Here is a 14241-nt window from a genome sequence, read left to right on the forward strand (position 1 = left end):
ATTTTTAAAATATGTTTTATTGATTTTTTTAGAGAGAAAAGAGGGAGAATGATAGAGAGATAGAAACATTAATGAGAGAGAAACAGTGATTGGTTGCCTCCTGCACACCCCCTAGCAGGGATTAAGTCTGCAACCCAAGCATGTGCCCTGACAGGAAATCAACTCAGTGAACTCTTAGTTCATGGTCAATGCTCAGCCCTTGAGCCACACCACCTGGGCTCAATTACCCTTTAATTAATTTACAATTAAGCATATTTAATTCAAGGTTCATGTTTTTATAGGTACGAAAAAAATCTATGCCTCAGAAAGACTAAATAACTTGCCTAGGGTCACACAACTAAAGATGAGATGATTTCCTAATTTATTATCCAGCGATTTTTCCTCTACAGCAGTAATTAAAACCATCTTTAGAAGTTGATGGGTTCATATTTTTAATGTACATGAAACAAAATAGTATAACTGCTATAGCTGAAGCCACGTTCAAGAGGGACTCTCAGTCCTGCCTCATTCCTTTGCTCAGGACTCAGAGTAGAGAACTAGGAGTTGGAATTGGGAGACATGGAGCACTGATCACGAGAAGGATAGAATTCAAGGACCCAACTATGAAGCCCACAGTGGGCAAGTAGCTGGCAGAGGTAAGCTGCCTGAGAAGAGTGGTAAAGATTCAACGGCTTGGCCCTGACTGGTTTGGCTCAGTGGATAGAGCGTCGGCCTGCGGACTGAAGGGTCCCGGGTTCGATTCCAGTCAAGGGCATGTACCTTGGTTGCGGGCACATCCCCAGTAGGCAGAGTGCAGGAGGCAGCTGATCGATGTTTCTTTGTCATCGATGTTTCTAACTCTCTATCCCTCTCCCTTCCTCTCTGTAAAAAATCAATAAAATATATCAAAAAAAAAAAAGATTCAACAGCTTGAATAAATAATTATTGAATACCTACTGCTGTCAAGGAGTAGCTTATAGATCCTGATGTAGCCTCAAAGCTGAATAAGTAGAAGTAAGAGCAAGAACAATAATCAGGCATTCAAGGGAAGGATGTAGTTGTAACTTGAGATATAGAATGTGGAGGGTCAGATGGAGGTTCTGCTAAGGAGCACATGAGATCCCAAACTGCTCCACGATTTCAAATATATGATTTTTTAAAGTTCCCTGGAAAAATACTCCCCCTTGTCAGTCTTTACTCAATACGCTGACATAGCTCAGACCGTTCTCAACCGGTGATGTTTCCCTCCTTCTAAAGGCACAAGTAAATAATACTCTAAGGAGAGTCCTATGGGCTTTACTTTCCCATTCCCAATCTTCTGCATTTTCCTTAGCTCCGGGCTATATTCAGACGGAATCACCAATTTTACAGGGGATGCCAAAAATTGGCTATGAAAAATCTGCCATGTCATTTTGCTAACAGGAATCGTCTATTAGTCTGAAACGCAGTGCACGTGTGCATTGTTAACTTGTGACGAGTTGGAACGTGGATGGCGAATGTTTTCCTGGATAGTGCAACCTGGAAGCTCTACCCCATTAAGCAGAGCCAGGGCGCATTTGATTGTTCTGCTGGAGCCCTGCAATGCATCTGCTCCCGGAGCGTCTAAGCGACACCCTTTACTCCCTCAACACTTCATCGGAGACTAGTTTATCTCCCCGATAATGCCTTGCCTTGAGACAATTAGGTTTGATATGTGTCCTCATTATGATTTTATGAAGCAGTAAATGCCACCCCCCAAGGAGGCAGCATCCACTGAAGGGTGAGACTTAGAACCAAATTGGTTTTTGAAATTCAAAGGGAATATATCATTGGTACATGCGGCTGGTGTTGCAAATTCTGTCACACCTGAAGCCCTAAGACATGCAGCTTTACAGACTGCAGGAGAAGGAGTGGAGGCGCACCAAAGGGCATTGTCTTGAATTTTTAAGTGTGTTTGGTAGAAAGGCTTTTCCTCTGCCAGGGGCTTTGCTAGGGAACGGCTAGGATTCTCTACTATGAATGAAAGTCCTGCCAAAAGAGATGAAGTGGAAGTGAGGGCAGAGAGGGACTCCAGGGCTGGACTTGTTTAAGCTTTAGGATGACTCACAGCATCAAGAAGCCTAAAATAGGAGGCAGACTAAAGAAACACACACACACACACACACACACACACACACACACACACACACACAACACTAAACTTTTGGGCAAATTATACAAACTTCTTGAGGTGGCTGTGTTAGGGAATTTTGGCTGAGCAAGGCTGTGTATAATCATTGCTGTTATTACAGTTGATAATTAGTGCCATCTTTAGCTTGCTGATATGCGTAATTAATGTAGTCTCTACTTACCTGGGAATGAAGCCCAGCAGTTTCTTAGGATGTCGGAATACCAGAGGTTTTGCTAAGAAAAGGGAGTTTTGCTTTATTCTGTCTGGTAGCAATACTATCAACCTAAATTAACTCATTATCAAGTTACCAGTTAGATCATGGAGGCCCACTGTTGTGCATTGGATGATTCTCTTTAATATTTAAGAATTTGAGATTTGGATTCATAATGCCTGGGCTCAAATCCTGGATTTTTTCCTTCCTAACAGTGTGACTTTGGCAGGTTACTTAACCTCGCTACATGGTCCCTCCATCTATGAGCTGAAAATGACAGTAGTACCTGAGTTACAATATCCTATTAATAAAAGCTTATGTGGTCGTCACACCCTCACGCCATGATGCCCTCACGCCCCAGTGAGCTATCACCAGGAGGCTGTATGCACAGTGGGCACGTGTGGGTGGGCGGGGCTGCGTCCGCAGGAGGTTGGGCAAGGGCTTGATGCTGTGTGCGCGGAGTGGAGGCAGGGCACGTGGCTCCGCGTGGGGAGGTCTCACGCAGCACAGAAGTAGGTTCCCTGGCTCCGGCCTACCTCTTTGGGGGCATCGATCACAGGGCTCCCGCACTATTAGAGGGCACAGCGCCCCCCCCCCCCCGCCCCGAGTTATAAGGTAAAGCACTTAGCATAGTAACTGACACATAGTAAATGGTTTATAAATGTTATTACTGTTATGAATAATTAACTGTTAGGTAAATTGTATTTATAGCTGGTTTAATAGTGAAATGTAGAAGCACACCTTGGTTATATAAATACTAAAGTAGGCAATTTCTAAAGTACAAAAGTTGGCAATCATGCTTGTATATTAAGCTCAGTCTACAAGGCAGTAATGAATCATCTGTAGGACTATGAAAATTTCATAAGCAACGAGACTATGGGTTCTTGTTCCCACCTACATCACCCCCCCCACACACACAAACCATCTTCTTTTTATTTTATAAAACTCTAACCCCTTGAAGACAAGAACAACACAGTACATATCCAATGCTCAGAACTTGCTGTGTGATTTAAAAATGCTTGGAAAGCATTAACTATGAGTTGCCATGACTTTACACTAAGGACTTTAATCACATGAGTATGTTTTAAAATCATCAGGGTTTATATTCTCTTTAGATAGCTGTAGAAGGGGAAGACCTTTGCTTTGGAAAGGAACTCCCATAAGTCTATTAATTCAGGATGATTGACACTAATACTGGGTCAAAGTTGCAGGTGGTACCCATCAAGATTTGTTATCCTCAGGATTCTCCTTTTGGTCTCTTACTTTGCTTGAAAGGGACTCTGTATAGTTTATTATTTCCTGATGACAGCTCTTATCAGCTTGGAATGAGAAGCACATTAGTTATTCTTTGTAGTTTTAAAGCCCCAGATGCAGCACAGTGAGCATCATGATGGCTCCAAGTGGCTTCTGAATAAATATGTGATCAGAGAGAATTGCATACATTTTCTAATTCATGATGTGGGCATTTAAAAATTATGGAACCCTATGAATACAGGCCACACCCAAAACTTTGTCAGCTCTTTCCTAATTTCTACTTTTCCATAGCTTTATTTACTGATACATATAATGTGCTCAGAAAGATTTCCCCCTTTTCGCAAATAATATATATATATATATATATATATATATATATATATATATATATATATATATATATTTACAGCCTTCTACCATTTAGTAGAGAAGATGTAATTGAATCTTCATTGATAGTTCTGCTTTTTGGTAGGCGAGTGATGTAGACTGGGCAGGGCACTATAGATTGGGAGTTGCATTACTTTTCCTATCTCTGACTTGATGGCTTATTGCATATTTCTTGTCCTCTCTTGGATTCTGTGTCTAGCTCATGGTGTTTTCCAAAGATTGGGAATTCTACCCTAAATACCACTTGATTAAAACCCTGATTAGGACCTAAGAACATGGTTTGTGGGGGGAAGCTATGTAGGTGGGAACAAGAACCAACAGTCTTATGGCTTATGAGATTTACATAGTTCTACAGCTGGTTCCTAGTGATGGTACATGGTGTTGGGTGACCTTTGGTAAATTTCTTCTTTATTAATAAAAGAGGATAACAACCCTTACTGCTGGAATTTGAGGAATGTATTTGCAATAACATAATAACAGTAATAGTTATAGAGTCATTGCTGTAGAGTTGGAGTGCTGGCTGATGTCTATTGGATCCTTAGTCTACACAAGGTGAAGCACTTCACACAGAGATCTTCATGTAATCCTTACAGCCACCATGAGAAGGTTCTGTAATTATCCTCATTTGCATATTAATAAACTGCAGCTTGGACAAGTCAAATAAGCGGTCCAGTTCACACAAGTGTTAAATAATACAACTGGAACTTAAATCTGGTCTGCCTGACTCCAAAGCAAATGCACTTGACTGTTAGACCATATTACATTATTTACTCATTAAAGAATCTATAAGGAAAGAAATTAAGACTAAGGTTCAGAACAAGGAAGTTTGAGCTTAGGAAAGAAACCGAGAGGAGGAGTAAAACCTGACCTGGGAGGACACTGGCAATACGCAGAGACCATGCAGGGTGAGCCGATTCTTTCACTGCAGCACTTCTAATGGCAGAGGGAGAAAACTCATGAGTCCCCATAGACACAGGAAACATAGCCCCAGTGATCCTTAGCAAGAATGGAATTACTCCGGGACACAAAGTATTTTTAAAAAGTGCAGATTAGGCATTTTCCTCTGTAACATACCCTGGTTAGTACAGCTATGTGAGCAGGATTACTCCCTGGTATGAAGGTAAACGTGAAAGAGCACCAGGAGTCTTAGATAAGGTGAACAGTTATGTGCTATAAAGTGATCACTGTGGCCAGAATGGAGGATGACAAAAGTCCCTTGTGGGGATGCACACCTGTGTAAAGAGGGTGCCGAAGAATCCTGAAAAAAAATCCAGTAAATTAGGAGTGATTATTTTCATGGAAACCAGGCAGCATTTCAGGTACTTCATAGAGTTTTAGGAGGATGGGAGGAGATAATGTATACGAAGTGATTATTCCAGCATTTTCTTCTTCCCAGCAGCTTTCCTGTCAGCATCAGCTGCCTGACTCAGCATCATCCCCTTTTGGGGCAAGAAGATCCACTTTGAAGGAAATTAGATCAACTTTAGAAACTGTAACTTTGGGGTAAAAACAAATGTGTTAATTTGGGATAAAACCAAGAAATTTGTACTGCAATTCAGATTTCTGCGGTCAAGACCACACAAAAAACTAGATTTATTTTTGGGGCTATTTTCCAAGCACAAAGGAACAAAAAGTTGAGGAGAGCTTTGTGATGGTTCACTAAATAAATCAAGATCTAGTCTGTCAGGCTCAAAACAGTTTTGGGTAATTTATGAAAACCCAAATGAGCTCAGCACCCTCATAGAGTTAGTTAATAATGGCTCTAATGGAAAGTTAAGCTTTTCTGAGATGTTTAAATCAGCTCCAATCATTTGGGTTGGTCACAGCTGAGAAAACCTTGCACAAATACCCTTGAGTTTTTATAAAAAGGGCTTATATGTTTACTAGGTTCTGACTCATTTAAACCAGCTCTGACTTACCCAAGGTTATTCTCATTAGTTTAAATTAATCTGGCCTCACCTAGTTCTATTTAAACTTATCACAACCATTTGAATCATGTGAACCCTGTAAAGAAGTTTCCTTCAGTTCAGAATGCTTCTGAAACTTCAGGATAAACTTAAAGCTTTTTGATTAGTTGTGCTTTCTTTTTTGATTCTACTGCTTCTGAGTAAAGTCAGTGATAACCCTGTCTCATCTTGTTCAAACTGGATCAGACCCATTTAGTGAAATTAGAAGGGCTTATGCCAGAGTTCGAGGAGAAAGGCAGCCTAATGATCTGTTGAAATAAGTGCTACTATTAGGTCCCCAGGTACAATAAAAACATGGGAATATAGCCACCTGGATTTTCAGGAATAGAAGAGGGAGGTAAAGAAGATGGATTCATATGGCTGTAGGGACAGAAACAATAAAACAAAGGCAAATGTTCCAAAAGAAAATAGTTGAGATATTCAAAGGTGGGATGGCAGGCCCACCTCACAGGAAACAGATACATCAGAGACAGGAAGTGAGAAAAGGAAAGACATCAGTATATTATACAAGATGAAGGATATAGAAGAAGTCAATAAAAATGCATCCATTACATTATATTATACTAGAAGTCTGCTGAATGAAGATCCGTGCAATAGGCCTTCCTTCCGCTGGCTGCTGGAACCAGTTTTCCTCTGGCACCCGGGACCCAGGCCTTTGGTCCAGCTGCAGCAGAGAAGTGAAACCTCTTCAGTCTTCAGTCTTTAGTCTTCAGTCTTCAGTCTTTAGTCTTCAGTCTTCAGTCTTTAGTCTTCAGTCCTGCTGGAGCCTTCAGTCTTTTCTCCGTGCCTGCATATGCAAATTAACTGCCATCTTTGTTGGGTTAATTTGCATACTCATCTGATTGGCTGGTTGGTGTAGTGGAGTGACACCAATTTGCATGTTTCTCTTTTATTAGTGTAGATTATAAATTATATTAGTGTAAGAATGTTTGCAGGATTGAGAAGTATACTTAGTGTAGCTAGAAACTAGAGTATGGAAAGAGAAGCTAAAAGAGGAAGGTTGTTGCAAACATCCAGGAACTAAATTAATTCAGAAATGTGGTTAAATTACAACTGAAACAAATATTTATAACACAAATGCCATTTAAACATCAGAGGCTATAGATGTATCCTAAAGGGCTATCAGACACAAACATACAAAGAAAGCATGGAATATGCCTGGCACTATTTTATCAAAATATAACTCATATATTGTAGAAAGGGATGAACATGAATTAATGCCAAATATATGCCAGGTACTATTCCAGGAGAATATTGTCCTCACATAAAGGAAAGAAAGGAGTATGTAATTAGTTGCCAGGCACTATTATAATTCATCAATACTTACTTAAAGGGAAAAGGAAAAACAATGCATCATTGCCTACTATTTACAAGGCCCTATTTTTGTACAAACTGACAGATAGAATAAAGAAAACAAGGATACATTTAGAACCTACTATATGCAAGGCAGTGTCCTAGTAAAACATAACTTGCAAAGAAAGAAGCTAGCATGCATTAGATGCCTACTGTATGTCACGTCATATTCTAGTGAAACATAACTCTTGCATAAGGGAAGGAAAAAGGATTGTATTAAGCATCTTGTATGTGCCAGGCACTACTCTAGTACAATGTTATTCACCCATAGGTGCAAGAAATAGGCATACTTTGATCATCTAAGGAATACAAGGAACCATTCTAATACAACATTATTCTAAGATAGCATGTGGAATTGTTTTTATCACATAGAACGTGTAAGGCATTGCTTTAGTAATGTGTGCGGCATTAATAAAATGTCTTAAGTGGTAATGTGTTAAGTACTCTGTGTGTGTTTGTGATATGTGTTTAATAATATGTGAATGAGGCACTGTGTTTCAGGAAGTGTGTTTGAGGTATTGTGTCTAATAATTTTTGTTTGAGACACTGTGCTTAGTGGTCTGCTGTGTGTAATAATGTTTTCATGATGCTTTTATGAGGCACCATGTTAAGTGATATGTGTACTAGTCATTGTGTTAGTTGTATGTTTTGTGTGTGTAATAATAATGTTTGTGAACCCAGTGTGATATATTGAGTTTACTTATGTGTGTATGAGGCACAATGCTAGTGCTGTTTGTTGTTGGTGATAAATGCATTTAGTGGTGGATGAAAGATGTGCAGAATTTGTTCCTATGTGTGTAAAACATGCGCCTAATACTATTAAACACAGTGTATCAACATACCTCACTAAACAAATTAGGAACTGTTCCATGCATTGACAAACACAGTGTTTCACACATACATGACTACATAGTAACACGTGAACTTGGAACTAAAAATTACAGTGTGTCACACATACTAGTATAATGTGAAACAAAGAGGTTAATGCATCAAGTATTGCTAAGTATACTGTTTCCCACACATGTCACTATATACAGTAACACACACACACGCTACTGCTACACACAGTGTTCAACATATTCAACATGTATTACTAACTAAAGTACTGCGCGTACCACACAGTGCCAACCACAGTGCGAGCGGCCATGCAGCACAGGTCCGTAACAAAGGGGCATGCACAGCACATGCTGCTAAACAGAGTTGTTCACACAAATATCTCCATGTGCAGTAACACATACATATAAAAGTATTAAACAGAATTTCTATATCCGTCACTATACAAAGAGGCATAAGTACCATGCACTGCTATTCAGTAGTTCATGGATGTATTTCCGGAGAAGCAACTCATACATCTAACACTGTTCAACAGTTTTAACACAGTGTTTCACAGATACATTACTGTACACAGTAACACTTGAACTTAGAACTAAAAATTATAGTGTGTCACACATATAATGTGAAACAAAGAAGTTAATACATGTTACTACATACTACTAAGCAATGTGTTCCACACATATATCTTTTTTTAAATTTTGTTTTATTGCTTAAAGTATTACAAAGAGTATTATATATGTCTCCTTTTTTGCCCCTTCTTGACATTCCCCCAGCCTCCCCTATCCCCCAGTGTCATATGTCCATTGGCTATGCTTATATGCATGTGTACAAGTCCTTTGGTTGATCTCTTACCCTCCCCTCCTGCCCCCCAACCCTCCCCAGCCTTCCTGCTATAGTTGACAGTCTGTTTGATGCTGCTCTGCCTCTGTATCTATTTTTGTTCATCAGTTTATAATGGTCTTTATTATCCATAAATGAGTGAGATCATATGGTATTTTTCTTTCATTGACTGTCTTATTTCACTTAGCATAATGCTCTCCAGTTCCATCCATGCTGTTGCAAATGGTAAGAGTTCCTTCTTTTTTACAGCAGCATAGTATTCCATCGTGTAGATGTACCACAGTTTTCTAATCCACTCATCTGCTGATGGGCACTTGGGCTGTTTCCAGATCTTCGCTATGGTAAATTGTGCTTCTATGGTGATAGGGGTGCATATATCCTTTCTGATTGGTGTTTCTGGTTTCTTGGGATACACGTATATCTTTATACACGGTGACACAAATCAGGAATTATTAGCACAATATGGCAAAATATAATATTAAACCATGGAGTACGCGTACTATATACTGCCAGACCTTTTATCTGGAAACTTAGTGTCTTACACATGTATCATCACTAACATAGTTTAGTTTGGGGATTATTTTCTGAGCTTGAAAAGGTTTAGCAAATATTGCTGTGTAAAATTCTAAGAGGAACATTTTTGTTTCATAAAATGTTATAGATTCTTAGCTGAGGTATTTAGTTTGGAATTAATAGATAAGCTTGGCTATGTCCAGGCTGTCCTTCTGGGTATGAAGAAATGCTGACAGTATTTTTTTTCTGGGCATCACCTCACAAAAAGAAAAAAAAACAGAATGCAAAATGAACAAAGAGAGAGGGAAAAATGGACACTTCTAAGTTGGAAAATTCATCCTCCCCTCTGTGTTATGAAACCATTCAGTTGAAGTGAGATGGATGTTTCTCTCCTAAGAAAATCACGATATTGTAGGAAAGAGGATAATGCTTTTGTCTTGGGATTGGAGATGAGGTAGTATTTGCTGCTTATGCCGTGTGAAAAAGTGACTTGATTTGAAAATTTTAATAAATTGTCAATCAAAACCTGAGATTGGTTTTGCTAAGTAACCTTCCATTTTAATTTCTTTATGCAATAAATGGGATATAAATAAACAGAAGAATAATCCAGGGTTACTAAAGCATATATGATATAAACTTTATGAATCTTGTAGCCTAACTTGATTATGAGTCTTTAAATAGTATACATTTAATTTTGGCTACTTTGTAGTTATTGTTTTATTTTGCCTTTGTCTTTAGCTATACATTTTTTAAAAAATCCTCACCTGATGATATGTTTTAATTGGCTTTTAGAGAGAGAGGAAAGAAGAGAGAGAGAAACATCGATGTGAGAAAGAAACATCAAATGGTTGCCTCCCTTATGCACCCTGACCAGGAATCAAACCTGCCACGTTTTGGTGCATGGGACGATGCTCCAACCAACTGAGCCACTCGACCAGACTGAGCTATTCTTCCTTCCTTCCTTCCTTCCTTCCTTCCTTCCTTCCTTCCTTCCTTCCTTCCTCCCTTCCTTCCCCTTCCTTCCCCTTCCTTCCTTCTTTCCTTCCTTCCTTCCTTCCTTCCTTCCTTCCTTCCTTCCTTCCTTCCTTCCTTCCTTCCTTCCTTCCTTCCTTCCTTCCTTCCTCCCTTCTTCTCTCTCTCTCTCTCTCTCTCTCTCTCTCTCTCTCTCTCTCTCTTTTTCTCTCTCCCTCTTGATTGTAGTAGGGATTACAATATAGATCCTTAATTTACTATACATTTAGCTATACATTTAAAAAAAATCCTCACCTGAGGATATGTTTTAATTGGTCTTTAGAGAGAAAGGGAGAGAGAAACATCGATGTGAGAAAGAAACATGAATTGCTATTATGCCAATTAATATATAATATAGTCATCTTATAACAATATACTTCTATTTCCCTTTCCAAACCCATTTTAAATGAAAATTAGGTCATAATTTTATTTTTGTTCTGAATCTTAACATATTTTTACTCAACAGTAATGTCCTGAACAATTTCCATTTCTATGCATAAAGATTAAACTTTTCCTATGATATTGTGTGCCGTGAACTGACCACAATTTCACACTTCCTCTTTTGTTAAAAATTAGACTACTTCCAGTTAATTGTTCCATATTATTAATAATGTTACCATGAACATATTTATAGAAATGTCATGATATTTTTGCTTAAATATGTTCATATATGACTAGAAGGGGATTGGTTAAAAGATATGTGCAGTTAATCAGATTTTATTTTGTTTTGGAATAGTCCTACATTTACAGAAGAGTTGCAAGTACAATACAAAGAACTGAATTTGTTAGCCTGTTTCCTGCAAACAAGTATATTTTCCTATATGGCCATGGTACGAAGATCAAAATCAAGAAGTTAACATTGACTCATTACTACTATATACTCTTCAAACCTCAGGCAAGTTTCTACAAGTAGCCCAACAATGTAATTTTTAGCAAAAGGATTTATTTCAGAAGCAGACATTGTTGTTTATTAGTAGTTGTCATTCATTCTTCGTTCAAGAAAAGTCTCAGTTTTCTTTGACTTTCAAGACCTGACACATTTGGAACAATGAATTTTGAATGTCCCTCAAATTGGGTTTGTTTCATGTTTCCTCATAATTAGGGAAGTTCAAGTTACACATCTTTGGTGGAGATATCACCAGTGTGACATTGCATTGTATTTGATCAGTAAGTGCAACATTTTAATTCCTACTATTACTGACAATCTTCTCTTGGATCATTTGATTAAGGTGGAGTCTTCCAGGCCTCTCCCTTGTATGGTTACTATTTTTTTTGTTTTTGTTAATCCTCACCTGAGGATATTTTTCCATTGATTTTTAGAGATAATGGAAGGGGGGGGGAGATAGAGAGAGAAACATCCATGTGAAAAAGACACATGGATTCATTGTTTCCTGCATGAGCCCCGACCAGGGCCAGGGATTGAGCCTACAATTGAGTACATGCTCTTGACTGGAATAGAACCTGGGACCCTTCAGTCCACAGGCCAATGCTCTATCCACTGAGCAAAACTGGCGAGGGCTGGTTACTATTTTTTTCTTCTTTATAATTAGGTAGTATTTTGTGGGGAGACAATTGAAATGATGTAGCCATGTCATTCCTCATCAAACTTTGATTTAGTTATTCATTCATTTAGTTATATCTTTGATGTATTTATTCACATTCTTTGTATTATATTTTCAGTTTTTATCTAAGCATGGGATTGCTCCAAAATAAACACATGGTTTTCTATGTGACTCAATGGGTTGTTAAGATGTTACTATCTTTGAGAACTTCCTTACTCTTTGACACAGCGCAATGTTCCAAGCTCACCTTTCAGTTGCTTTCCCAGCCGCAGAATCAGGCATTTCTCCAAGGATTCCTGATTCCCTTTTAGTGGATACTGGTGTTTAGAAGCCAAAATCTGGGTACTAGATATGCTCATTGTTACTGAGGTGTCACTATTTTTACTCTACTTCCAATCCAACATCACAAGAGTCATTTTAATTTTCTCCCTTTCACATGTGTGATTCCCTTCTCAAGCAGTGAAAAGCCTGGCTCTAATTTTCCTTAGTTTATATACTTATTTGACCCAACTCCTTATGTATAACCAATCTCCCATCACTGCTGCTACCTGTTCTCTTGCAGGTGCCCTCCTCATCCTGCTGGGACTCTGAACTCACGTCTCAGCTACTTCCCCATATGGGTGTTTTCATCCTGCTTGGACTCTGAAACCCAACATAGCTTTAGTCCAGCGGTTCTCAACCTGTGGGTCATGACCCCTTTGGCGGTCGAACGACCCTTTCACAGGGGTCTCCTAAGACCATTCTGCATATCAGATATTTACATTATGATTCATAACATTAGCAACATTACAGTTATGAAGTAGCAACGAAAATAATTTTATGGTTGGGTCACAACATGAGGAACTGTATTTAAAGGGCCAGAAGGTTGAGAACCACTGCTTTAGTCTAACATACGCATGCCCTCCTCATCAAGCATGGACTCCAACACCCCTTGAAAGATTGTTTCTCATATAGGTGTCTTTCTGCCTTTTGGTGGAGTGACACTCATCAGACGGCTTCCATGCATGGTTTTTCTCCTTACTTTGCTTGGACTCTGATACCACATACTAGATCATCCACTTATGGGTACCCATTGTGGACTCTGCACTCTCCCATGTGGCAATCTTCCTTTTCCTGCTCAGACATTGACCTTATGCCAGGTTCCCCTCCTTTAAGGATGCCCCTCTCAGCTTGCTTGGGGCCTGATACAATGGATTTGAAAGCTTAAGTCTCTCAGATATAGGGTGGGGCAAAAGTAGGTTTACAGTTGTGAATATGGGAAACAGAGATTATTCTCATATTATTTTTTAATTATTGTATTATTTTCAATATGAACAATTATAAGCCTACTTTTTCACCACCCCTGTATTTAAGTTTGAACCTAAGTAACTTTATTTATTCATTAAAAGAATTATTCATGTAAAAGGTCAAGGATGAATGTAAGTAGATCTTTGCCCTTATAGAGTGTGTATGCTGGCATGGGACAAGGACAAAATACAATAAGTATAATAAATGAGCACATTATAATGTATTTCAAAAGATGTAAAGTGCTATGGAAAAGGGAAAATGCAGACCAGGGTAAGGATAGTTGTGTGTGTGTGTGTGTGTGTGTGTGTGTGTGTGTGTGTAGTGGGGGGAGTTGTAATTTGAAGCATGCGATTTGAATTTGTTATCTTTCCAAAATATAGATTGTATATAGGCAGCTCCTAGGATGAATCTGATTCTTAAATGGTTTTATTGAGCTCAGTGTGTATTTATTTATTGCCTGCATTTAACAACTCGGAGATTTCATGTAAAAAGCCCCATTTTCATCTCTTTGTGAAATGTTGGGAGGATTGGTGATCCTGGGCAAGCCCCTCCTCATGGCACTGGCAATGGGAGCTGAAGAATGCCTTCCTGTTTAGATGCAGCAAGCTTGCTCCTCTTTTCCACAGTCTGCACCTGCCGTGGTTCACATATTCACTCAGCCTGAATAGATCTACCAGTGTTTGGGCCCTGATCTATAGTACCTGCTTTTGTATTTTCTGTGTTTGTGTTCTATAGGAAGTAGGGTAAATTTTGTAGCTCTTGGCTCTGTTCTGTGCTAGACTCTGTTGGGGCCTACAATTGCCTTCAAATGTACAATGCTTTATTCCCTGATGACAAGGATCAGATACTGTTAAGAACAATTAAAACAAAGACATAGGCAAAATAAATTAATTT

This window comes from Myotis daubentonii, chromosome 12, assembly GCF_963259705.1.
Source record: "Myotis daubentonii chromosome 12, mMyoDau2.1, whole genome shotgun sequence".
NCBI lineage: Eukaryota > Metazoa > Chordata > Mammalia > Chiroptera > Vespertilionidae > Myotis > Myotis daubentonii.